A 23,097-nucleotide genomic window follows, 5' to 3' on the forward strand; every position below is an offset into this window, starting at 1 on the left:
TTGAAGTGTTTGTGTGGCAGCATGTCCTGGCTTTGTTCCTCAGCTTGCTGATCCACAGTAGCCAAAAGTCTGCTCTATACAAAGTACAGCAGCAGGCTGTGGAGACCCAGTCTGAAAACTGCATGGCACCAACTATGAGCCTGCCTTCTACTCTCAAGAGGATGATTCTGATGCCAAAGACAAGGAGGAGTTTCAGATTGTGCACAGTGATCAGGGGAGTGTGCTGGGTTTAGGAGTAAGAAAGATATTTCCTACTGCTTGGTGCAGGCATCAATCAAGTATATCCTGACCCTTTTGAGCTGCAGCAGTCTTCAGTCAACATCCCAAGAGGAGTTTGCCCAGTTTCTGACTGGCAGCCTATGGCTGGTCTACAAAATTAAGAACTTACTCCTATATTTCTGCAGGAGTATATAAAATGTGGGATTCTGGATTGCACTGCAGTACAGTTCTAATGGCTTAAGCCTGCACTGCCTTGGGGTCCCTGGGCTCTCCCTCTCCCAGGCATCTTTCATTTGAAAATCTTTCACTTGGCTTATAAGTAAATGAAAGGATCACAGAGTAGTTGTGTAAGATAGCAAAAGCAGAGTACTGCAGTCAGCCCTACTCACATGGCCACACATAATTCTGAGGAACTCCCAGCAGAGGTGGGACAAAGGATGGGATATCCTTGGGGAAACAGATGTGTGTGATCAGATGTGAATTCTTCAGTTCACTACTCATCAAGTGACTTGCCTGAGAAAGCAGAGCTACGCTGCTCATAGTCTGTGTTTAAACATAGATTTCTACCTTGTAATGGCAATAATATTTCTTGAAGTACCAGCTGAATGCCACTGCAAATCCCACTATTTTCCTCTCTTCAGAAAAGGAAAAAAAAAAAACAAGAATGGATTTTTCAAAGATAAAATGCTGTGATTTTAGAAGGCCATAGTAGTAGGTTTGAATGATAGGCTTCTTTTTCATTTCAGGTATTACAAACAGTGCAGGACTACACTTTTTCCACAAAATCATCATCAGTTTAGGTTCTCCTCAGTTTATATGCCAAGTCAATTCAAGTGTTGATTGTCTTGCAGGAGAAGAATCTCTCCTATGATTCTTGAGTATCTCGCTTACCTTCCTTTTCAAGGCTATTTCTTTTCTTTCTGTCTTTTTTTTTTTTTTTTTTTTTTTTTTCAGGCCACTTAACTTACCCCCCCAGACACAGATGTTTGAAGTTGTAATTGTCTCTGATTCCTACAAGGAGTGTTCAGGTGGCTCAGAAGTGAGGAGAGGCATAGATCTCTCCTGGCTCTGACAGCTGCAGTTCAGCTTCCCACCTATCCCATCTCTTACAACCTGCTCTGGTTGGTGTTTGTGACCTTGGTCTTGTTTCTGGAACCTGCAGGTTTTTTGTCATGGAAACTTCAGTGTTGGTCTGTGAAGCTGGAAGAGAGGTAACAAAAGGCAGTTTAAAAGAAACCAGCAGCAGGTAGCAATCCTGATTACCAGACAGGTGTCTGCTGTTTTACAAAGGAACAAAAAAGAAACAAACCAGAAACAGAATGAAGATTTCCCACTTCGATCCTTCACCTACTGTTGTCATTTTTATATCAAAATGAGCTGGATTCCTGCTAGCATAGAAGTCAAAAGGAGAAGTGCGGAGTTTCGCTGGAGTTCAGTCTCTTTTTCAGCAGTTAAAATAGGATTTCTGCATCACTTGATAAACAGAGAAGGTATTTGCAAGTTCTATTAATATAAAATAAATTTGATATTTGAGAAATATATTTGCCTTTTAGAGAATCTGATCTGCAGGTGAAATAATGCTTTGAATACTTAAGGATATTGATGACAACATGCTCAGTTGCTGAGACTGAAAATCTGTTTGCTTTTTTCTTTTTCTTACAGGAGAATTATTGCTTAATTAAAATCCATTTCAAATAAGAGCTAAGTATCCCCCCATTGGTTGATAGCTGGTAGATAGGCTGATAGTGCCCATCACAATTAGAATGAGAAACTGTCGATCTTACAGGTCACTCCCTATTACCCTATCCCAACAACAGGCATTTTCCTGTGTGGATTGAGGATTTATGGCACACAGAATAAAATCTTACACAGTAAGTGTAGGGGATATTTAGAATCACTTTTTTCTCTTTTGAATATTTATCACTATCTTGTATTTTTAATGTGTTCTAAAGATGCAAAAAATTGTAAATCTTTCAGATGAATGTGTTCCCCAAACAAAACTTTATTTATATCATTTTGACACCATTGAGCTATCCTCTGGGAACGGTCCTCATTTCCAAACCTTATCTATGAGTCTCACTGAGAAGTGAAAGATGGTTCTTGTTTTGTTCTGCTTTATTTTATTTTGTGGGTTTTGTTTTGTTTCGGTTTTGGAAACCCTAGAAACTAGATTGGAAAAAGCAAGTGGGAAAAGAGCCTTCAGTGATAAGGATGAAGGATACTACTCTACCATTAGTGAGAATTATGTGCCCAAGTCAATGATATATATCTGGACAGAAAGAGTTGGCAAAAAAATTGGCAGGAATTCAGACAGCTAACAAATCAATGCACTTGCACTATTTCTAGTAGAAGCTGAGAACCTCTGGAAATGGCAAGAGAGATATTTGAGAAGTCTGTTTCATCCATCTAGCATGTTCTAAAGACCTGAAATCTGCATTTTTTTGTGACTTTCACAGTGTGAGGAAAGTTGCTACGTTACCCTTGAGAAGAGAATAACATCCCCTACAAGCAGAAGCCAGCAGAACTTCAAAAAAGTTGTCTAAGGGTCTCTTGCTGGAGGAAAAAGGTCTGAAACAATTGAGGTACAGTAAAAACATAAATTAAAATTTGTTCTGAAAGCACAGTGCTACTGTAATTGTCTTCGTAATTGATATCTTATGACTGATGTATTAAAGAAGTATCTCCCTGAATGATGGCTTGTGGAGTAATTTTTCTCCTCAGTGGATTCCCCAGGTTCCATTAACACAGGAGCTCCCACTGCTATCTTTCCCTGAGCTGGAGTGTGTGAACAGTCTATGCAGCCAACTATTTCACAGACTTTGAGAGAGCTTAATTTGCCTGGAATTGATAGATCTTTGTCAAAACTGCATGTTAACAGACAGGAACTCAATAGTTATGAGACTTCAACATAACTTCAGAAAATATTTAAATAGAGACCTATCTCTGTGCCTTTGAAATCAGATCCAAACCCCACCACATTTGGACATGGATGACTAAGAAATCTCGCTCCTGTCCAGTTGTGATTCCTCAGTTATTACAAGCTTGCACAGTTTTGTTCGTACATATATATCTATATTTCCGTTGAAAAGACTTCACCTTCCCATTTCTCTCTGAGGTCTAGAGACCAGAAAGCTCCCTAGCTGTGCATTTACAAAAGCCTTAAGCTGAACGTTTCTTTTGATGCAACCTCCTAAATGTTTCTGATGATAGAATCTCTTCATCTAATTTCTGGCTTTGCCAGTAATGCCATTTATAAGTAGGCATTATTAAAGTATGTATTTTATCCAGCTTGTGACATTTGAATGTGATCTGAGAGTCACAAAAGGTTGACCAGCCACCCTCTGAAAATAAAGGCCTTGGAAAAATGACAAAGGAGCCACTCAGATTCAGCCATCATTTTGGAATTTTTAGTTTGTGTCCATATTGAAATAATAATTTTTAAAAGTACTGGAAAAAAAATGATAAGACTGTTAAACAGGAAAAATATCTGTGAGTATGGCAGGACTTAGACTGCTGTAGCAGCCACCAGGTAAACTCCCACACTGGCCTGCATAGTGAGCATCGACAGGCTCCAGTTGAGGTTTTTCTGTAGGGAACAATTGCCTACATCATCTATAGAAATTCACTTGGACATGCATCATCTCCAAGAAACTGGTCTGTTACTAAGTGCATGAACATAGTAGGAAGAGACTACCATACAGTTTCAATTTTAGAACATCAAGATACAGTGTATGGTAGGGATTGAGAAGGCTTCTGACGCCAGCTGTTTAAACACAAAAAATACAGAAAATTTCCAAATCCTGATTGCCTTAAGTCTCACTTTCTCTAATATGAGATGTGTAAATATTTTTCATGAGCAAAAGATTAAGGTACAGTTAAATATTAACAACCATCTGTGTTCTAATGCTTGCAGGTCAGAGCAAGAAGAATCTAATTCCTTGGCTTCAGGAAGGAAGGATAGCAACTGCTGAAATTCTTTATCTGTGCATAAACCATAGACACATGAGAAGATTAAACTGTAATTGTGAAATGCTATGCAAAGTCCTTCCAAAGGGTCGAAGCAGAGCATCTTGACAGTGTAGTGTTCAGCAGCATGAAACTGTGACTTTGTAAGTTGTTGTCCCACACCCTGCAGGCATGGGATGGCAAAAATGCTTTAGGTAGAAAAAGAGTTGAGTTCACAGTGCATTTGGGTATCACTCAGCACAGCAGAAATAATTTGTGTTACCAGTGCTTTGGTTTATTTGTTAGCAAGAGGTGAGACTGTTTTCAGCAGTGTGTGGAGACAGGACAAGGGGGAATGGCCAGAAACTGCAGCATAGGAAGTTCTGCACAAATGTGCACAAGAACTTCTTTACAGTGAAGATGACGGAGCACTGGAACAGGCTGCCCAGGGAGGTTGTGGAGTCTCCTTCTCTGGAGATGTCTTAAGAAAAATGATTTTTCCACAGGTTGCACAGTGGCTGTACCCATGGAGAAGGAGAAAGGGGCGTATCTCCAAGTAACTTTGGTCACATCTCACAATGGATAAATCTGTAAGCAGAATGACGTGATGTGAAGTTTCTCCCCAGTATTTAATCAGAATCCAAATTTGTGATCTAGCTGTTGCACACAAATGGCATCATTTAAATTCCTTTAAAAGCTCAATTGAAAGACATTTCAAAGGTTTTCAGTTTTTTCTTCTCTAAATATCTTAAGAGACTCTTTCTGGTTAAAAATGTGTTCTTCATGAAAGCCTGCTCACAGCTTTATTACTAAATCATAGAAACACAGAATCATAGAATATCCCACATTGGAAGTGACCTACAAGGATCACCAAGTCCAACTCCTGGCTCAATACAGAACAACCCAAAATTCAAACCCTACATTTGAAATTGTTGCTCAAATTCTGCTTGAACTCCAGCAGCTTGGGGCTGTGACCACTGGCCTGGGAAACCTGTTCCAGGGCTCAACCACCTTCTGGAGGAGAAACTTTTCCTAATACTCAACATGACCCCTCCCCGACACAGCTCCATGACATTGCCTCGGAGCCCCTGGTAGAGACAGAAATGAGTCTCTGGGATAAAAATTCCCTTTAAGGTTTTATGGGCTACTGATTATGTGAATACAGAAGCCATTCTGCCATGTGCTTAAAACAGAGCATAAATCTTTGCTAACCCCTCTGTAGCAAGCTAGTGAATATTTGTAACTTTCATTAAGGAGAGGGATACTGCTCAACAAAGCTGATGCCGGTTACTTACTGTTTATTAAGCATAAAGCTGAGGCAGCTCAATTTATATGGAAACTCAGTGTTGGTGCTTGGATCTTCCCCAGGGAGGCATCGCAGTGTGCTCACCAAGGCCAGACATCCAGCCTTACAGGTCTCTGTTAAGCTCCCCAGTCACAAACTTCAAGGAACACGCTGATAGATAAAGGATGAGATTATTAATTGTTTCACAAATATGGTCTTTATTTCCAGTGGAGGGGCTGTTATCTTCTCTGGGCTGGATGCAGACACAGTGACTGTGACTGCCCTGTGGGTATTTTGGGTCAGTCCAACTGCAAAGCCTTACTGCTGGGGCTGTCTGAGACTGATGTTTCCAGCACAGTTTCTGGGAAATAACTGTCCAGGACTTGATTAGTTGAAGATATTTGGACTCAGTCCTGGAAATGACAGTGCTGACTGATTCAGGTCCAACGATTTCAGTAGGCAATGAGAACAAACAACAGCACACAGAAGTAGCAGAATAAAGCAATGAGAAAGGAACAGCCAATTAGGAGAGTAAAAGCTATTTAAAAACAAAAACAGACTGGCTGAAGCTGAAAAGGAATTTTTGAACATCATCTAGTATTGAACAAGAGCTTCATATAAATGTGTGGATATCCCAGCACAGACATCATCCTTAGCTCTAGCATGGAAATCCTCACAAGTCTCTGTTGAAGAGGGTTTTTCTACAGTTACTCTGAAAAGCAGTCCAGAAACATTTATCTTAGAGGGAAGAGCTAGGTGCAAATGGTGTTAGGTAACTGTATTTCACAAAACTGTGGAAAACATATCTAAATTATAGAAAGAAACAAACTGAAAGAGAAAAATTTTAATTCCCGCTTATTTTTATTATTGTTATTTTTTCCCCTCGTAGTGCTTCTCAAAGCAGTGTGCAGAAAGGCCAGATGAAATACAGAAGGACAAAGCCCACCAAGCTCTGTGCAGCCATGTCTGGTAATGTGTTTCATCTCAACTACCTTCATGCACCAGCTTCTATGGGCATTGCTGACTGGTCTGACAAAACGGAAGAATTCCAGTTGTTTCCCAGCAATGGTGGATTTTTTTCTCATTCAGAAATGGAGTTTTTATATCCATCTCAGTGTCTGTACTAGGAAATAAGCACTTACTAATGGAGAAAGTAGCTATTTTGCACACTTCATCTATGTGGACACACCGAGGTAGAAGATATATGATGCACCACAGACCAATGAATTCCCACTGCTTGCAAAACAGTTTGAGTAGCAAACTGCCTTTTAACTTGTGATTGTGAATATTTTGTGTCCCACACCACATCTACTTCCAGAAGAAGAAAAACCCAACTTCTCATAAAAACTGTACCAAGTACTCCTTTCTTTTAGCAAGATGCTGGGAGATATTAGCAAGTTGTTAATGTGGCTCTTCTTTTCCTTAATCACAGAATCACAGAATGCCAGCGATTGCAAGGGACCATGAAGGTCCATTAGACCATCTAGTCTAATCCCTCTGCCAGAGCAGGAGCATTTAAATCAGGCCACACAGGAGTGTGTCCAGGTGGGTTTTGAATGTCTCCAGAGAAGGAGACTCCACAACCTCTCTGTGCAGCCCATTCCAGTGTCCTGTCACCCTCACTGCAAAGAAGGTTTTTCTCATATTTGTGTGGAACCTCCTGTGTTCCAGCTTGCATCCACTGCCTTTTGTCCTATCACTGGATGTCACTGAGAAGAGCCTGGCTCCATCCTCCTGACACACATCCTTTACATATTTATAAACATTACGTAATCTCTTGTTTTGCTCTGGGATTTTTCTCCCTCAAATGATTATCTTTTTCAAGGGCGGGATTTCTAAATCAGACATTCACATTTTTGGTGTGCAGGACTCTGCCTTTCACTGCAAGCTATGGTTTGCAGACCTTGAAGACTTTAAGACTTGAGGTGGCCTAATGGTGGTGATTGGTTGGTGGTTGGACTAGATGATCTTAGAGGTCTTTTCCAACCTTAGTGATTCAATTCTAAGTGGCATAAATCCTCACCCAGATCATAATTTCCTTGCAGAAGTGTTGTGCTGAATCCCTTTGGTGAAAAACACAGGCAACCAAGCCAAGGGGGAGGAAAAGGACAGGGCACACAGCCTCATAAAATACTCAACAGCTCGCTGAACAGGTGATGAGGGCGATGTGTAGGTGTCACAAACCGGCTTTACTGAAACAAGGCTAGGAAACCCCGCCGGGGCTCCCCGGGTGGTGCAATGCTGCCACCTGGCGGCCTCCCGCCGCCTCCTCCCGCTTGGCTCCGCTCGTTCCGCTGCTCCGCGCCTGACTGGGGGCTGCGTCATGCTGAGAGCGGCGCTGCCAGCAGGGGGCTGTAGAGTAACGAGGGCTAAGAATGGAGAGACCCAGAGGGCCCTGCCTGCCTCGGTCACGCAGTCATTCTAAGAGTCTCTTTAGCCATGCAGATGTTTACTGCATCATCTGCATATATATATTTTTTTTTTAATATACGCGCTTTATTGCACGTACGCATATTTATCACTTTCCCCCCTCAGTACAGAGAGCCCTTCATCCACCTTCCATCCTCCTCCTGCCTGAGATGTCCTACGGATCCAATCTCTGGATTTGGGGATGCTATCTATACAGTAACCTTTGCTGAAGTTTACATTTTCCATGCTGCACCGTTCCTTTAGGAGTGGTGGATTTTGAGACAAGGGTGTATTATGCAGAGGAAGGATGAGTCCAAACACATCATTCACCTTTCTCAAGACTGAAGAAGCCAGTAAGGAAAAAGGAAAAACTAAGAACTAACAGGGTTTCTCTTTCATTCTTTTGTGGAATTCGTTATTGTAATCATTGGGAGTGCTTAAAAGTGAGGAGAGGGGTGGAGGGGTAGAGAGGGGGGATTCACAGGTAGGAAGCATGAACTTACTAATTAACTTGTGGAAAAAAGAAAAAGTGCGGGGCACCTTTAGTAGCCCTCTGTCTACAAGGATCAATATAAACAAGTCAGATGTATGCTCTCAAGTCTCATTTCCATCACTTACAGACAAAAGATGGAAGAACAGCAGAGAAAAGATGATTTCTAGGGCTGGACCAGCCATTCATAGGCTAAGACAGGAGAAGATAGAAATTTTCATACAGATTCTGCAGGACATGGTCACTTCAAGCCCTGCCTTCCCACCTCCACTGCCTGTCACTGATACAAACCTTGTCCTGAGCCAGGGGATGCCACAGCGCTGTCCCTGTGTGCTCCCTTATGTCCCCACTGACCCCTATCACTATCTCCAAACCCATCCGCACCTAATCTCTCCTAACACCTTCTTTAATCTCATCTAAATAGCTGCTGGCAAACCCTCTAATTCTGCTTGTTAATGCTCCAGCCTCTGTGCTCACACTCCCTGCTAACACAAAGCTGGGTCCTTTTACAGATGAAAGAGCCTTATTGCCAGGCCACAAGTCACACGTCTCCAGGCGTGGTGGGAATTAATGGCCTCCAGATAAAGTAGGAGGTGGGATTTAGTAGCATGGCAGGGAAGAAGTGCTTGGGTAAGAAACAGATTTTCTGTTGCTGAAATAAATCCTGTACATATGTGGAAGAAGATGATATCCAAATTTAGATTTACAGAATACTTAAACATGCAGTGCTCCTGCAAGCTTTGAGACATTGGTTGGGGAACTAGACTAAATCGACAAAGCCCCAGCTAGCAAATTAGGGAAACAAAGCACAACACAAACGTCTTCTCTCCCCCTTCACTGCCCCCTCTAAACCCTCCATTTTGGCATGTTTCAGAACTGTCTAAACTTTCTCCTGTGATTATTTCAGATACCGTTAATATGCCTCAGCTCGCCCATAAGCTAGACTTCCTCCACGCTGAAGCAGAGAGCCCACCACAGAGTGAACACAGCACCTCCTGCTGTTTGTAGAGATGCTGAAACATGCCCTTCAGCATTCTGTGAACATTAATCAGAATTCTCTTTTGTCAGACATCTTGCTCAGCAGCCTTCAGAAGCTGTGAGAGCAGAAGGGATGGGAGTGCAACAGATACACAAATGATTTAATGGTACGGACATAGTTTCAAGACATAAGCTATTCTTTTTATTTGTGCTCTTCACTAATTTTATAAAAAATATGATATAAGAGTAGTGTTTGATACTCCAACTGGTAAGATTTTCATGTCCATATTCGTTTTTTAATATTGTATGCTTCAACAATAAATTATTGGGATGTTAAATGTTTGATTCATTGTGAACATAACTTTTATATCTATTTGTATGCTCATACTTCTCATTCCATGGAGCAATATTAGTATTATGTTCACAGAATCACAGAATCACAGAATGGCCAGGGTTAGAAGGGACCTCAAGGATCATGAATCTCCAACTCCCTGCCACATGCTGGGCCACCAACCTCCCCATTTAATACTAGACCAGGCTGCCCAGGGCCCCATCCAACCTGACCTTGAACACCTCCAGGGATGGGGCATCCACAACTCTCTGGGCAGCCTGTTCCAGCACCTCACCACTCTCTCTAAAGAACTTCCCCCTGACATCCAACCTAAATCTCCCTCAACTTAAAACCATTTCCCCTTGTCCTGCTGTTATCAACCCTTTCAAAGAGTTGGTTCCCCTCCTGCTTGTAGGCTCCCTTTAGGTACTGAAAAGCTGCAGTGAGGTCACCCCGCAGCCTTCTTTTCTCCAGGCTGAACAAGCCCAGCTCCCTCAGCCTGTCTTCACATGGGAGGTGCTCCAGTCCCCTGATCATCCTCGTGGCTCTCCTCTGGACCCTCTCCAACAGCTCCCTGTCTTTTTTGTACTGGGAGCCCCACACTTGGACGCAGTACTCCAGATGGGGCCTCACAAGAGCAGAGTAGAGGGGGACAATCACCTCCCTGTCCCTTCTGGCTACCCCTCTTTTGATGGAGCCCAGGGTATTATTATTGTATATAGTGTTATTTTGGTTTAGATTTTTTTAGAGTGAATTTTAGATGCAGTTAAGAAGTGAGTCCTGTTTTCCACCCTCAAACCCTAAAAGATCAAAACCTTTTGTTATTGAAAGTTTTCATGTCTGGTAAAAAAAAACTTAATTTAATGAAAAACTGTTTCAGATAAAACAGCAACAGCAGTAGCAAATCTCAGACATCCATTTGCATGCCTGGGTCAATTACTTGCAAAAAATCTAATTAAGACACAGTGTTGTCTCTCTAACTCCTGCTCCTGTCTTTGGTCTTTTAATTGCCTGTGAAGAAGTATTTACACAGAGCAGCAGCAATGTTTGAAAGAAAAATCAGAAAAGACACCAATTCACTCCTCTAAGTCTATTGAGGTAAATGACAGCGCAAGTCACCACACACCACTAATGAGTTCAGTTACTGATGAGATCCCAGCTGCCTAGCAGTGCTCTTTTTTGCAGTCTATCCGGTGTTGTGGTTGTACGAACCAACTCCAGGACAGAAGGAAAACTTCCCCTGCCCAACCTGATATGTGTAATGCTATTTGCGTGGTTACATTGCTCCCTAGTTAGGATGGCATATCACAAAGCAAATTGCTCTCTTACTGCTTCATGTTCCACTTACTGTGCTTCAAACTTTTTTTTTCAGAACTTACTCAAATAAATTAGCATTATTTTTAGGCTGCTGTGGAAATCTTGTTGCATCAAAGAGTAATAGAATGGTTTGAGTTGGAAGGGACCTTTAAAGGTCATCTGTTCCAACTCTGCTGCAATGCACAACTAGATTGGTTTGCTCAGAGCCCCGTCCAGCCTGACTTTGAGTGTTTCCAGGGATGGGATTTCCACCAGCTCTCTAGGCAACCTGTTCCAGCCCCTCACTACTCTTATGGTAAAAAAAAAAATAACTGTTTCTTTATATCCAATCTGAATCTCCCCTCTTTTAGTTGGAAATAATTTCCCCTCATCCTATCACAACAGACCCTGCCAGAAAGTCTGTCCCCTTCTTTCCTATACTCTCCCTTTAGATACTGGAAGGCCACTATGAGATCATCTCAGAGCCCTCTCTTCTCCAAGCTGAACAGGCACAGCTCTCTCAGCCTGTCCTCTCCATCCCTTGGATCATCCTCCTCTGGGTGCAATCTTCTCTTCTGCTTTGAGGACTCCACATCCTGATGCAGTGTTCCAGTGAGGTCTCATCAGTGCTGAGGGGGGGCAGGATAATTAAGATGTCAAAATGGATCACCTTAGTGATTTCTCATAAGAAACAATTCCATCTCTTAAAATACACTTTTCATTGGTGACAAAGTACACTTCTCTCAGCAGTCCATTATAAAAGGTGAAAACAACACTTAGTCATTAGAATGTTTCACATTCGATTGGTCTTTTAAAAATATACTGTAGATAATTTCACTGGAAATTATTATTGAGTGTGTGACAGAGGGCAGCAAAGCTCCCTACAGCACCAGCTCACACTGAGGCTTCTGCTGTGTGCAGCCTTCCTGAGATCTGCAGGAGCTGTCTCAGCATCACTGAGAATCAGATTTTGCTTTGTTGCTACAGGGTAGTAATACACTTGATGGGAAGTCAGTAAATCAGAGTGGGGCCCTGGCAATCAGCTTTCAACATGACACAAGCATCCCTGCACCAGCTGGGCACCAGCATTTGCTCAGCCCTTGGGAGGAGCAAAAAAATATTGGTGAAATGGGGAAAAGGGCAGTCTGAAGGCTATGCACATCTTTCTGCAGTCTATCTGCAGGCTGGTCTAGTCCTGTAGTAACCCTTTAAGCTCACCAAAACTGTGCTTACATTCCTTCCTCATCACTTATTTTCCTTTGCACCTCCATGATGTATTGGCAGGATCTTGACCGTGGGGTCCCATGGGAATCCTAGCTTCTGTCTGGTTTCATGGATAAAACTGATTTGGTCAAAGTTCAAAGAAACGTTTAAACTCCAGTTCTAACTTAAATGCCTGCTTAAATCATGGCAGGTTCATCTAGCACTACAATTAACTCTGTAAATTAACAGAGCTAATCTTCTGTGAGGGTAAACTCATTAAAACATCTGTTGCAAAATCTGCCAATGAAGAGAAAATAGATGCTATAAATATTTGGTAGAAAAAAATGAAGACATTCACTTACACTACTGCTTGCAATTCAAGTTAATTTCAGTAGTACCTCAAGGATTTGGAGGCTGGATGAGGCCACTGGCACTGTTTTTATTGGGAGCCATTCCCCAGAAACCATTTTCAGACTCAGTTTTCTGGATCAGCAAATGCATGGCAATGAACAAACACACAGTAACACAATACATGCAGCCCCATGTGAATCATTTTTCACAGCAAGCAAGCACTAAGGTTTGAGGAGATCAGAGGGAAAGGGCATTTCTATAAATAATTAGAAATAGGAAATCTGAAATCCCCATTGAAAAACATGTCTGTTTGTGTGATGTATGTGTGATGTAATCAGTGCTTGCTGCTATCAGAGATTTTCAGAGACAGATTTCAAAAGCAATGTGCAAGTTTCATTTTCCTTCATCCATGTGAAAGAGCCTGGGACTCCTAAGGTTGTGGGTTAGAGCAGAAGCCAGTTGTAATTATGTAAATAGTCATCACAGAGACATGGTGCCAAGTTAGCTTTACACAGAGAACCCCGAGACAAAAATAGCCAGGAAAATTGTAATTTCCCAGCAGCAGCTAATGCCTTCTCTAGTGCTCATTAATAGCACTGTTGGGATGGAATTCACATGCTGGGAAGCTCTGCATGTGGACCCACAAGCTCCTTCATTTCTGCTGCAGTGCTGACCAAACACAGTGGATGAGGGGTGTTCCTCAATGGGATGAGAGTTCTGAAGGAGCTTCAAGGAGGGAGGCAGAGAGATTCCCAGCCCTGGGATGGAGTCTTCACCTTAGGCACATCCTGTCTGCGTATTGGGATGCAGCATCCCAGCTTCTCTGTATAACAAAACTGTGAGCAAGGCACTGTGGTCCAGAGCAAGGCTGCAAGCTGCATAGAATAAGAATGGCCATGCCAGCTCTGGACTCAGAACATCGGTGATATAGAAAGCAGTGAATTATAAGGACAAGCCCATTCATTCTAGCAGAGAATGTCTGTAAATCCACTGAGCGGATGGCACCTTTGTGCTGCATGTTTGCATGATGTTCAGGGCCAGATTCTCAGCTGGTTTATATCAGTCTAACTAACTGCCTTGGCATTTGCAGAGCCACCCTGATTTACAGCAAATGATGCTACAGTCCATTATCAGCAAGTAACCACCATCTGAGAGTGGAATTTCAGCCAGAGGAAAGCCCAAGTGATTTATGTGACAATTAGAGCTTCCTTAGAGAAACAATGGCCACATGAAGCCTAGTTTCCCTCTCACATCATGTATATTGCACCCATTGCTCTGCTTCAGCTGTCTTCTACCACCATGAGCACTTTTCTTCTCATCTCTGAGTTTCCCTTTATGTTTCCCCTATTGCTCTCTCAGGAGGTGGCATGGTTGTGACTGCAGTGCTGCATAGTCCATCTCAGATGCCTCCCACCACTCTAGAGATCCTGTCCAAGGTCTGAAAGCATCACGTAAAAGCGTCCCTCAGGTTATATCACTTTAAATTTGGTATGAGATGAAGTTACAGGCACAGGTACATTGTACAGGCATGATATCTGGGCACTGAGGCAATTTGTAGAGCTTGTGCTTGTTGGTACTTAAATAGCTGTAAAAGGTTCTTACTGTTCAGGCTGGAAAGTGGAAGAATCACAGTTCAGAGCTCAAGGCTCATATTTGTTTTCCTCATACTGTTTTCAATACTGCAAACTATTACTGCATTTACTGTACTATCTATCCCTCTCTATATTCGTTTGCCCCTTCTAAGCTTGCTAGTAACCTCTGATATGCTCACACGCTCCAGCAACTTATCAATCAGGACATCAAAGAAGAAAAAGATAAGGAGTTTCACAAGGATATGTGTTTATACTAATTAAACATAGCTTAATCACTTATCTTTGCTGTTATAACTTTTATCTTTAGGTAAGAATCTACTCAGTTATTCAGGCTATTTTCCTCAATAAACATGATGAGTTCCATATTAACCTATGAAGGATGGAAAAGCAGATTGTGCTACCTCATTTGCCACTGCAGAGGCAACAAGCTCCACCTGGGCCCACTCATCTCCTTACCACTCTCAGCTGCAGGAGAGCAATGTTGTAAACCGTGATTTCTGTCTCAACTAGAATAGCTGGTAAAAACTTGGGGTAATCCTGGAAGAAGCTGTACCTTAAGGACTGGAAAGCATGGGCACCAGGAAAAGGTACTGTGGTTATTTCTAGTGGTCTTGGAGCACTTGCTGTGGTTGTGGAGGCTATGCTGCCTTTTGGAAACAGGGCATTTTTGACAGACTTCATTTTTTTTGTGTGTGTGAACTGGGCTGACTCCTTTCTTCTGGCTATTCACTTTGATTTTCTACCTTTCGTTAGGTTTTCTCTCTTACTTAAATGTTGCTTTTCTAAGTGAGCCCTAGAGCAAAGACTTAAAAAGGAGAAAACAAAACAAACAAAAAACTAACAACCTGATATTTGAGCATCATAACTCTTGTTCTATTTCTATTTCTTGTTGTTGTGCTTGTCCTCTACTGGCTCAGGTATTTAAAACCTAACAGTTCTTTATGGATAAGGGCTGAGTTGTTTGTGTGTTGCCAGAACAGCAGCTTGTCTTCAGGCACAGTTTTAATATGCATAAGTGATGATGATGTTATTTTGTTTACTCTATAATTCATTACCGTTATCCCCTCCATACCAAATAACTACTTGACCTCTAGATAATGAAGTAAACAACATATGAAGTTGTTTCCTCTCGTTATGTTTATAAAACATCAGAAATATGGAATCATTCAAATTATCCTAATCTTGAAGTTCCGTAAATGAGGCTTATATCAAGCTTAAGTAAGGAGGAAATCTCTAATTCCATCATTATGAATTAATCAAATACGGAAAAAAAACACAGAAGGAAATTGTCATCCAAATATTTACTACTTCTGGAAATGTGCAATTAAGGTCTGCTACTAAGTGGTGACGTGGGGGGATTAGGGGGAATTTTCTTGGGAAACAATAGTATCTACCAAGAGCAGACCTTATATTAATTTTAGTGCCTCTGTGTTAGTGGCTGTTATAAGAACAAGGATTAAAATTCTGAAAAGCCTGATGCTTTTTAGTAAAACAGCATTTATCTATTTGAAATATCACTAGTCATGTATTCCAATGAAAGATTAGAAGAAAAACTGAAGTGCGGGAATTTGTTTGTTCTTTTTAATGTCAAAGTGTACCCATATGTCATAATTTTGCTGAGTATTACACTTTCCATCTTATCAAATAATGAGCACTTGCTCATTTGATAACAAAACTTGAAGTCTGCATCTTTGGAAGGATTTGCTTTTAGGGAACTGTAGTGCTTTGTCATCTGCTTGTTTCTTAAGGTGCTTATGTTATAACTTGGAGGTAGCACTGGCAGCAGTAGGGGAGTAGACCTGGGGCACATTCAGCTTCCTTCTTTTTCACATGGGATGTTAGAGCTGTGCTATGGTAGGAATGTGAGGATACATCTGTAGATAAGACGATGACTGTGTCTTGTAAAAACTTCTGGATGTGTGCTTAGGATGAGAGTTTGTCCTACAACCTGTGATAGGAGTCCTCTTGTTGACTTTTGGTATGAGCTTCTCTGGTCATCCTGATATAATTTCATGCAAACTTTCCCTTTGTCTTCTGATTATTTTATTAATATGATAAGTATTGCTACAAAAAAAAAAAAAAAAACAACTGAAGTTCTGTTTTTGCTGCTTGTTTTCTGAACTTCTGATTCACTTCAACCACAACAATCCCTGTGCTAGCAGTAGGAGTCACTGACACTGAACAAGTACAGGAATCCCTAGGAGTAAAGCACTGCCTTCCCAAACTGCTGAGGTGAAACAGGCTGGGAGAGAGTAAAACTTGCATTGGTGTGAGAAAAGAATGACTGAGACAAAAGTAGCAGTTTCTGTTTGTTATTTTCCAGCATCTTCTCCCCTGAAGTCAGGAAGAAGGTATGCTATTAAAAAAAAAAAAAAAAAAGCACAATATGGCTTTGGAAGCTCTTGGTGGCAGTGAAGTGTCACAAATACTTTGGTGCAGAAATTGCAATTGGATTCTGCAGGACAAATTCAGAGCATGGGGACACAGGACTCGAATCGCCTCGTTGCTAAAGACTCCAGCTGTTACTCCTATGTGTTATTTACAACTCCTGCCTTCAAATATCACCCTGGGGGTTTGTCTGTGGATTGTCTGTCTGCAGAGTTTGTTTGAATACAGGGTTCAATAATTATAGTAACTGAAAGTATGTTACAGTAAAATCTCTTCAACTTCTTTGCATGAAGTTACAACAGCTCACCTTTCTGAATTAGTGTTCAAGCTGTTCAGATTTTCCTATAATTCACAGCTTGGAGACAGGTACTTGGAACATGTTTCCCTCCAACTCCAATTCCCTCTATAGAATTGCAAATGTTTTATAAAGAGAAGTTAATATACCATCATTTGGAATGATGGTATATTATGAGGCAAGCTATGACTAACCTTGTACCATTTCGGAAAATCATAGAATACCCTGAGTTGGAAGAGATAGGTGTAAGGACCACTGAGTCCAACTTTTGCCTCCACACAGCACCACCCAAATCTCAGACACACGCTACAATAGTGCTGTTCAGATGCTCCTTGCACTTGGGCAGCTTGAGGTTGTGCCCATTGCCCTGTGGTGCAGCACCTGTCCCTAATCCCCAGCTGCCCTCCCCTGATGCAGCTCCATGCCGTTCTCTCCCTGTTGCTGTCACACCAGCAGAGCTCAGCACTGCCCTCCACTCCCTGTGAGGAGCTGCAGCCGCCATCAGGCCTCCCCTCAGCTCCTCTGCTCTGCATTGAGCACACCCAGGGATCTCTGCTGCTCCCAATTCGTCTTGCCCTCTGGGTATTTCACCATCTCTGTAGCGTTCCTTTGGTTCTTTAACAGGTTTATGCCCTCTTTGCACTGTGGTGCCCCAGTCTGCACACAGTGCTCAAAGTGAGGCTGCCATGAAGGTGTTCATCTGCATGCATCTCCAACAGCCCCCCTGCAGGCAAGGAGGAAGCATGGAGGGACCATGCCCAGCTGAGAGTTACCTGTTCTGCATCCTGGCTGCAGCTTGGTGAATGTTCTCTTTTTTTTCCTGTCCTGATTGCTGCTGATAGCAATTAAAGCTGCTTGGTGTCTGGTATGATGCTGGCTGCAAGGATTTGCAGGGAACAGAGTGGAAAAAAGCTGAGGTTTCACACAGGGACTACAGAAGGGAACAGATCTCTTATAAAGATAGATGAATCCAAAAGAAAATGTGTTAATAGAAAGATTTTCAAGAAAGATAGCATTTTAAGCATACTGCAATAAATACTTCTAATTTTTGTTTATTAGAGAAGCTTCTCCCTCTCTTCCCTCTCCAAGAAGAAGCTTCCCATATTGATGAACAAGTTCAGTCAGTTGTGATTTATGTTTTGCATATATCAGCTGGCAGATTTTGCTCAAAATGCAATTATTATATAAATCATCCTGACCTAAAACAATCTGTTGCTTCTAGCAAATATTATTGTGCTGGTTTTTCTTTTATTTTTATTGTTCTATTTTTCCTCACGCCTGTTTTTATAGTTGTTTTAGATGTTTCTATGCTTGTTTTATGTGTAACCTGTAGCTAAGGAGTTGCGGGTTGCCTGACCCACAGCCTACTGGTGTGGTTGGCATTGATTCTGAACAAGCAGACCAATGGCAGTGCTGATGAATGTGCCTTATCTTTAACTCGCTTGGGAAGTTGGCATGTGGTGCTAAATAATTATGGGCTCAGTCGTGATTCTAAAGTGGAAAAGCAAATTATTTACTAGATACTGTAGCAGTGATCAATGGGGCTATGTTATCTAAATCCAACCCAAAACCTGGATCTTGGTGCCTTTTGTGGCTATGTGTAAGAAGTCTGTTTTTGGACTCATTTAGGCTTATTCATGTGTTATCCTATGAGTAATTTATGCTACTCTTGCCTAAGAGACTACAAGCTGGACCTGCAAGTACTTGCCCGTATTTGGGTATGTTGCTGCTTCTATGTGAGTCATGCAGAATAGTAGAAATACTATATGGTACGGAGTAGGCATCGGTGGTAGGATTTAAATCCAAGTAACTTTCTACTGGCAGGACCACAGTTCATCTCTCTTAATTCCCTTTAGTTTTGCCATTTCCTGTCTGGAGGGAAAGCAGCACCTTGTCTTTCTATGCCCAGGTGAACCCTTAACTAAATGTTGCAGACATGCTGTAAAAGCTCCAGACAATGCTTGTCATCCTGGAACAGAGGAAGTGCATGCTTTTTGCACTCACTCTTGAGCAGCAAAGCACGGACAAGTCCTGGTCTGCACCTGAGATGTCATGGGGCAACCTGAAAGAAACACCATCACAGGGCGCTCAGGGCACTGACTTTATCAGGCCACTGCTATATGGGGCTGCTCTGAAGAAAATAGACTATGCTTTTCCTGGAAAAAAACATTGCTGAAAGGAAAGTTGTGTGGCAGTCAAGGTCTGGTCATCCTGCATGACTTTTGTGCTCAGCAGAAAGCACAGCTTGATCTTCCCTGCCACATGTTCCTCTTGGGAGGGCGTTTGCAGAAATGAATATTATAAGGCAGTATTCAGCTGGCACAACTGCAGGAATGACAAAGATAAAAAAAATATATCTGTGCTCTGCTTCCTCCTTGCTTTTAGTGCCCATCAGGGGGTGTTTGCAGGAGCTGTCTGAGCCTGTGATTTATTGGGATTAGGCAGGCAGCATCAGGGTCAGCAGGGATGAACGGGCTCTGATGCACAGCTCCTGCAGCAGTGGAAGCAGCTGCCTGCCTTGCAGGCTAGATGCTGTCCTGACTGTCAGCATGCCACCCTTAACGAGAGAAACAACAACTTTTTATCTGGATGGCAGAAAATCAGGGGAATAGGACAGGGCTCGACTGGCTGGGAGCACGCAAAGGCTGTGCTCATCAGTGATCTCAGAGCAAACACCCTAGGAGCCAAGTGCAGAAAGTCTTGAGTGCGAGGTTGCCCAGAGTGCAGCTTTCATTCAACAGGGGAGGGGTTCATTTGCTGGTGACTTCATCTCATGGCTAAAAAGTGTGAAGGGAAGGGTTGGTTCTTGCAGGTCATTAGTAAATAAGATTTTTTTGAAGTCACATTAGGTCTTAGAAAAAGAATGGTAGCATTTAAAAAAAAAAAAAAGAAAAAAAGAAAAAAAAAACCCACAAACGCATACACAAAACAAAACAAACAAAACCCACCCTGTTAAATGCTACACAATTTAGAAAGCAATGTGATTTGGCTGAATGTTTGTTGCTTCTATGATCTTATTGGGACTGGAAGCAGTGTGGCTGAGGTGTGCTGATAGATACTTGGGCATTTATTTTTTTTTTTCATAACGTGGCATGTTGACCATTTTTGTTTATTTTTGGTTGGATTATTGTTGTAGCTTATCAGTAAGTAACGGTTGGATCTGTATGTCAGATCTGACAGTTAGCAGGGATAACCAGGCATGACAGAAACAAAATTTAAGCCAGTCAACTGTGTTTTAATTGAAGAGAAGTGTGTTTCTTATCTGCCTCTCCTTTGACTTTCTTCTTCCTAAGTAACTTTTATTCTTGTAGTTATTGCTTGCTCATAGTGTATTGTTAGAAGTGTGAGCTGTGACAGTATAGCAAAAGAGAGGAAGTTGAGAAGGAAGCTACAGGATGAATCAAAACTTTGAGTATGTCTAATAAAGTAGAATCAAATAGCGGGAGCAAAAATTGATACCACTGCTTGTGCATAGCAGCATCTTCTTCCTCTGTTAGCCTCATCAGGAAGAAAAAGACTTCAGTTTAACTTAATAGTAGAAATGAATCTGTCAGGAATCTGGTCCAGGATTAAAACCAGGACTAAGTTTTAGTGGAGAATGAATGTGTTAAGTGTTTTCTGCTTGTGTTAATTTATACCTTTCCTAAACAAATGTAAATGCTTCATGCGCTTGTGAGGCTGGTAGCAGAGTGCGAATGAAGAAAAGATGATTTAGGTGAAACAATGCATTTTCAAACAGAAGGGCTGGAGGCAGATTTCAAGAGAAGTTAAACAAATAACATGTAACTAATTCTTGCAGTTTTACCTACTGCTTTGTGATAAGGCTGTTACTAGCTTTGTCAGAAGCTGTTAGTAAAAAGGGATTGAAAAAAATTTTTAGGCAGCAGTAATCTTGGTATGTTGGAAGACTGTCTTTTCTAAGGCGGGTATTTCTGATCTGAGCTGTATGTAGGATTTAAAGAAAGAAAAACCTTTAGATGCTCCATATTGACTTTTATCATAGACTGATGCTCTCCTAGAGCTAGCAATATATTATCCCTATGATGTTTGTACTGAAATGTATTCACTTCTGTATGCCTGCCCTCCAGGGCACACTGTGTAATTGTAAGAGTGACCACTAAAATATGTGATAATGGGTTTTGGTGATTAATTTGTATTTACATTTCTTTTCTTTCTCCCTGCATTTCAAAACATTTGCTTTTCCTGCTAATGCAAGTGAGATTGATGTAGGCAGTTGTGCTTTTTGGTGGGAGAATAAATTATACTTCCTGGTTCAGAAGAGCAGAAATAAACCACAGGGATCTTCCCTCTCTACTTAAATGGACCTACCAGTAGGATACTAAGAACAAATACCAAACAAAACTTCATGCCTCAACTTTCCTCTTTGTTACATTATGTTGCTTGAATTTATCTATGGTAAAATCTTTGTTTGATGATACAGTGATGACTGGAATTATACTTGGTCAGTGCACTGGCAATTGGGCATACTCAGCAGTTTTAATTTTAAGACGTTATTTTCAGTTATTTACTATTTCTCTAGTTTTAAATTGTTCAAGGTAAGATCTTCCCACCTGTCCTATTTACACTGATTTTGGCTATCTTGAGAAATAGCAGAATTCTGTTAGATAAAGGCGTGGGTAAATCAGAACGTTGTTGTTTTTGGCTTGTTGTTTGTTTCCCTTTTCCCATCCCTCTGTGAAGAAGCTCATAATTCCTTTAAGAGGATTCTGAGCAAGTTAGCAAGTTAGGCAAAAAAAAAAAAAAAGCTTCAAAAGGGAATGAAGGTTTTTGCTTGGATTAGTTAAATACCTGAAGAAAAAAGTTTCTTGCATATCCTTGGATATGTCCTTATGTGTGATGAGTTCTCAAAATATTCTGTTTTCTGGTAGTGAATAGCCACTATTCCTCCCTCTCAGTGCTTACATGCTGATCAAAATTTGTATGTGACCATCTGCATCTTCAGGGTGCAAGGAGAATTCTGTGGCTCAAGACTGCAGAGCACAGTTTTTAGTTTATTTGTGCTACCCCCCTTCACCTGCTTTATTCATCTGATAGCTAGCTGCAATTAAGGTGCTGAAATCCAGAGGGTTGCAGAAGGGAGTGCTTTATTGCACTGAAGAGCGAAGCTGGAGTGCAATAAACAATGGCAGACAGAGAGCGTGAAGAGAAATGATCAGGAATTGCAAAAGGGTGAGGAAGGGGAGGAAATGGAGATTTGAGTTTTTTAACACAGGAACTTGAGAGGAAATGGAGTGGTGGTGCATCTTTTCTTTACAGAAAGTCAGTAAGTACAAATCAAGGTATGAGATCTGACTTTGAAAGAAGACATAATTCCTAGCGAATTCTAGAAGGCTCTCCATCAGTTGATACTGATAATAAGATGAAGCAAACTTTTCAGATATGGGTGTTTGAAAGTGGTGTGGACTGACTTCACATGCTAAATAAGAGCATGTACCAGCAGAGATCTTGGATTTGTGATTAGAGAATCAATTGTGATGTGACCACAAATTGGTCACATCAACACCTACTGATGACTCCTTCATTTAAACTTAGATACTTATGAAGGCAGGCACCACTTTCTGGATACAGCTTAGGTAAAAATACCAGCGTGACTTAATGTGACTTAGTTTGGTGGAAAATACCTGATGTTTGGAGTATCTTCCTTCCCTTGTTAATGCAAATCACTTCAGGGGAAAAAAATGCATATCACAAGTCTCGATTATTCTCTCCTATATTTTGGCTGGGATAACTTGTACAAAAGGTCTTCACTTGCTTTAATTTTTTTTTCCATGGGAGGGTATCAGCGCTCACAAGATATCACTAAACAGAAGTCTTGATCCAAAATGTATCTGTATCTAAAAGACAGTGTAGTTAGAGCTGATTATTCTGATGCATTGCTCCCAGGACTTTCAGTATCTCCCTTTAACAGATAAATATTCAGCAAACTGGAAAACATTAGCAGGCATCTGGCTGAAGGTTCTTGGTCAACCAGAGAAGAAAGAGTGCTTTCCAACCCATCTGGAGGGAGTGAGTGATCATTGTGTGATGCTGAACTGTGGCTGGGTTACACCACTGCAGCCTCTGCCCAAAGCAGCAGGGAGGTGTGGCCATACTTGCTAGTTTCAGCTCCTTTCTGGCTTGACAAGGGCAGCTTCTGAACTCCAGGGTCAGCAGCAGGATGTCAAATTCACAGTCTATTCTAGTCCTTGACCTCACTGTTCCAGTGTACTGAGTGCACAGGAAGCTGCGGAGTTGTGTTAAGGCTTACAATGAATAAGGTGTCAAAGCCCCAGTGACTGCAGGGAATTAAAAAGC

The 23,097-nt window shown here is 41.5% G+C and overlaps 2 long non-coding RNA genes across 4 annotated transcripts in view; both read left to right on the forward strand.

Moving 5' to 3' along the window:
* Positions 1–1,232: 1,232 nt before the first annotated feature.
* On the forward strand, positions 1,233–9,538 carry LOC128090818 (uncharacterized). 2 transcript variants are annotated; one of them, XR_008211099.1, is made up of 5 exons: positions 1,233–1,350; positions 2,676–2,801; positions 4,671–4,754; positions 6,882–6,994; positions 7,495–9,538. It is a non-coding gene; the product is annotated as an uncharacterized LOC128090818 (long non-coding RNA). The 2 variants fall into 2 exon arrangements; XR_008211100.1 differs by lacking the exons at positions 6,882–6,994; positions 7,495–9,538 and adding an exon at positions 6,339–6,791.
* Positions 9,539–14,509: 4,971 nt separating this feature from the next.
* The window catches only part of LOC128090821 (uncharacterized), a 65,876-nt gene continuing 57,288 nt past the window's right edge, over positions 14,510–23,097 (forward strand). For both annotated transcript variants that reach the window (XR_008211102.1, XR_008211103.1), the window contains exon 1: positions 14,510–14,686. This is a non-coding gene — a long non-coding RNA (uncharacterized LOC128090821). The remainder of the gene's footprint in view (positions 14,687–23,097) is intronic.

This window comes from Tympanuchus pallidicinctus, unplaced genomic scaffold, assembly GCF_026119805.1.
Source record: "Tympanuchus pallidicinctus isolate F22 unplaced genomic scaffold, pur_lepc_1.0 scaffold5, whole genome shotgun sequence".
NCBI classification, from domain to species: domain Eukaryota; kingdom Metazoa; phylum Chordata; class Aves; order Galliformes; family Phasianidae; genus Tympanuchus; species Tympanuchus pallidicinctus.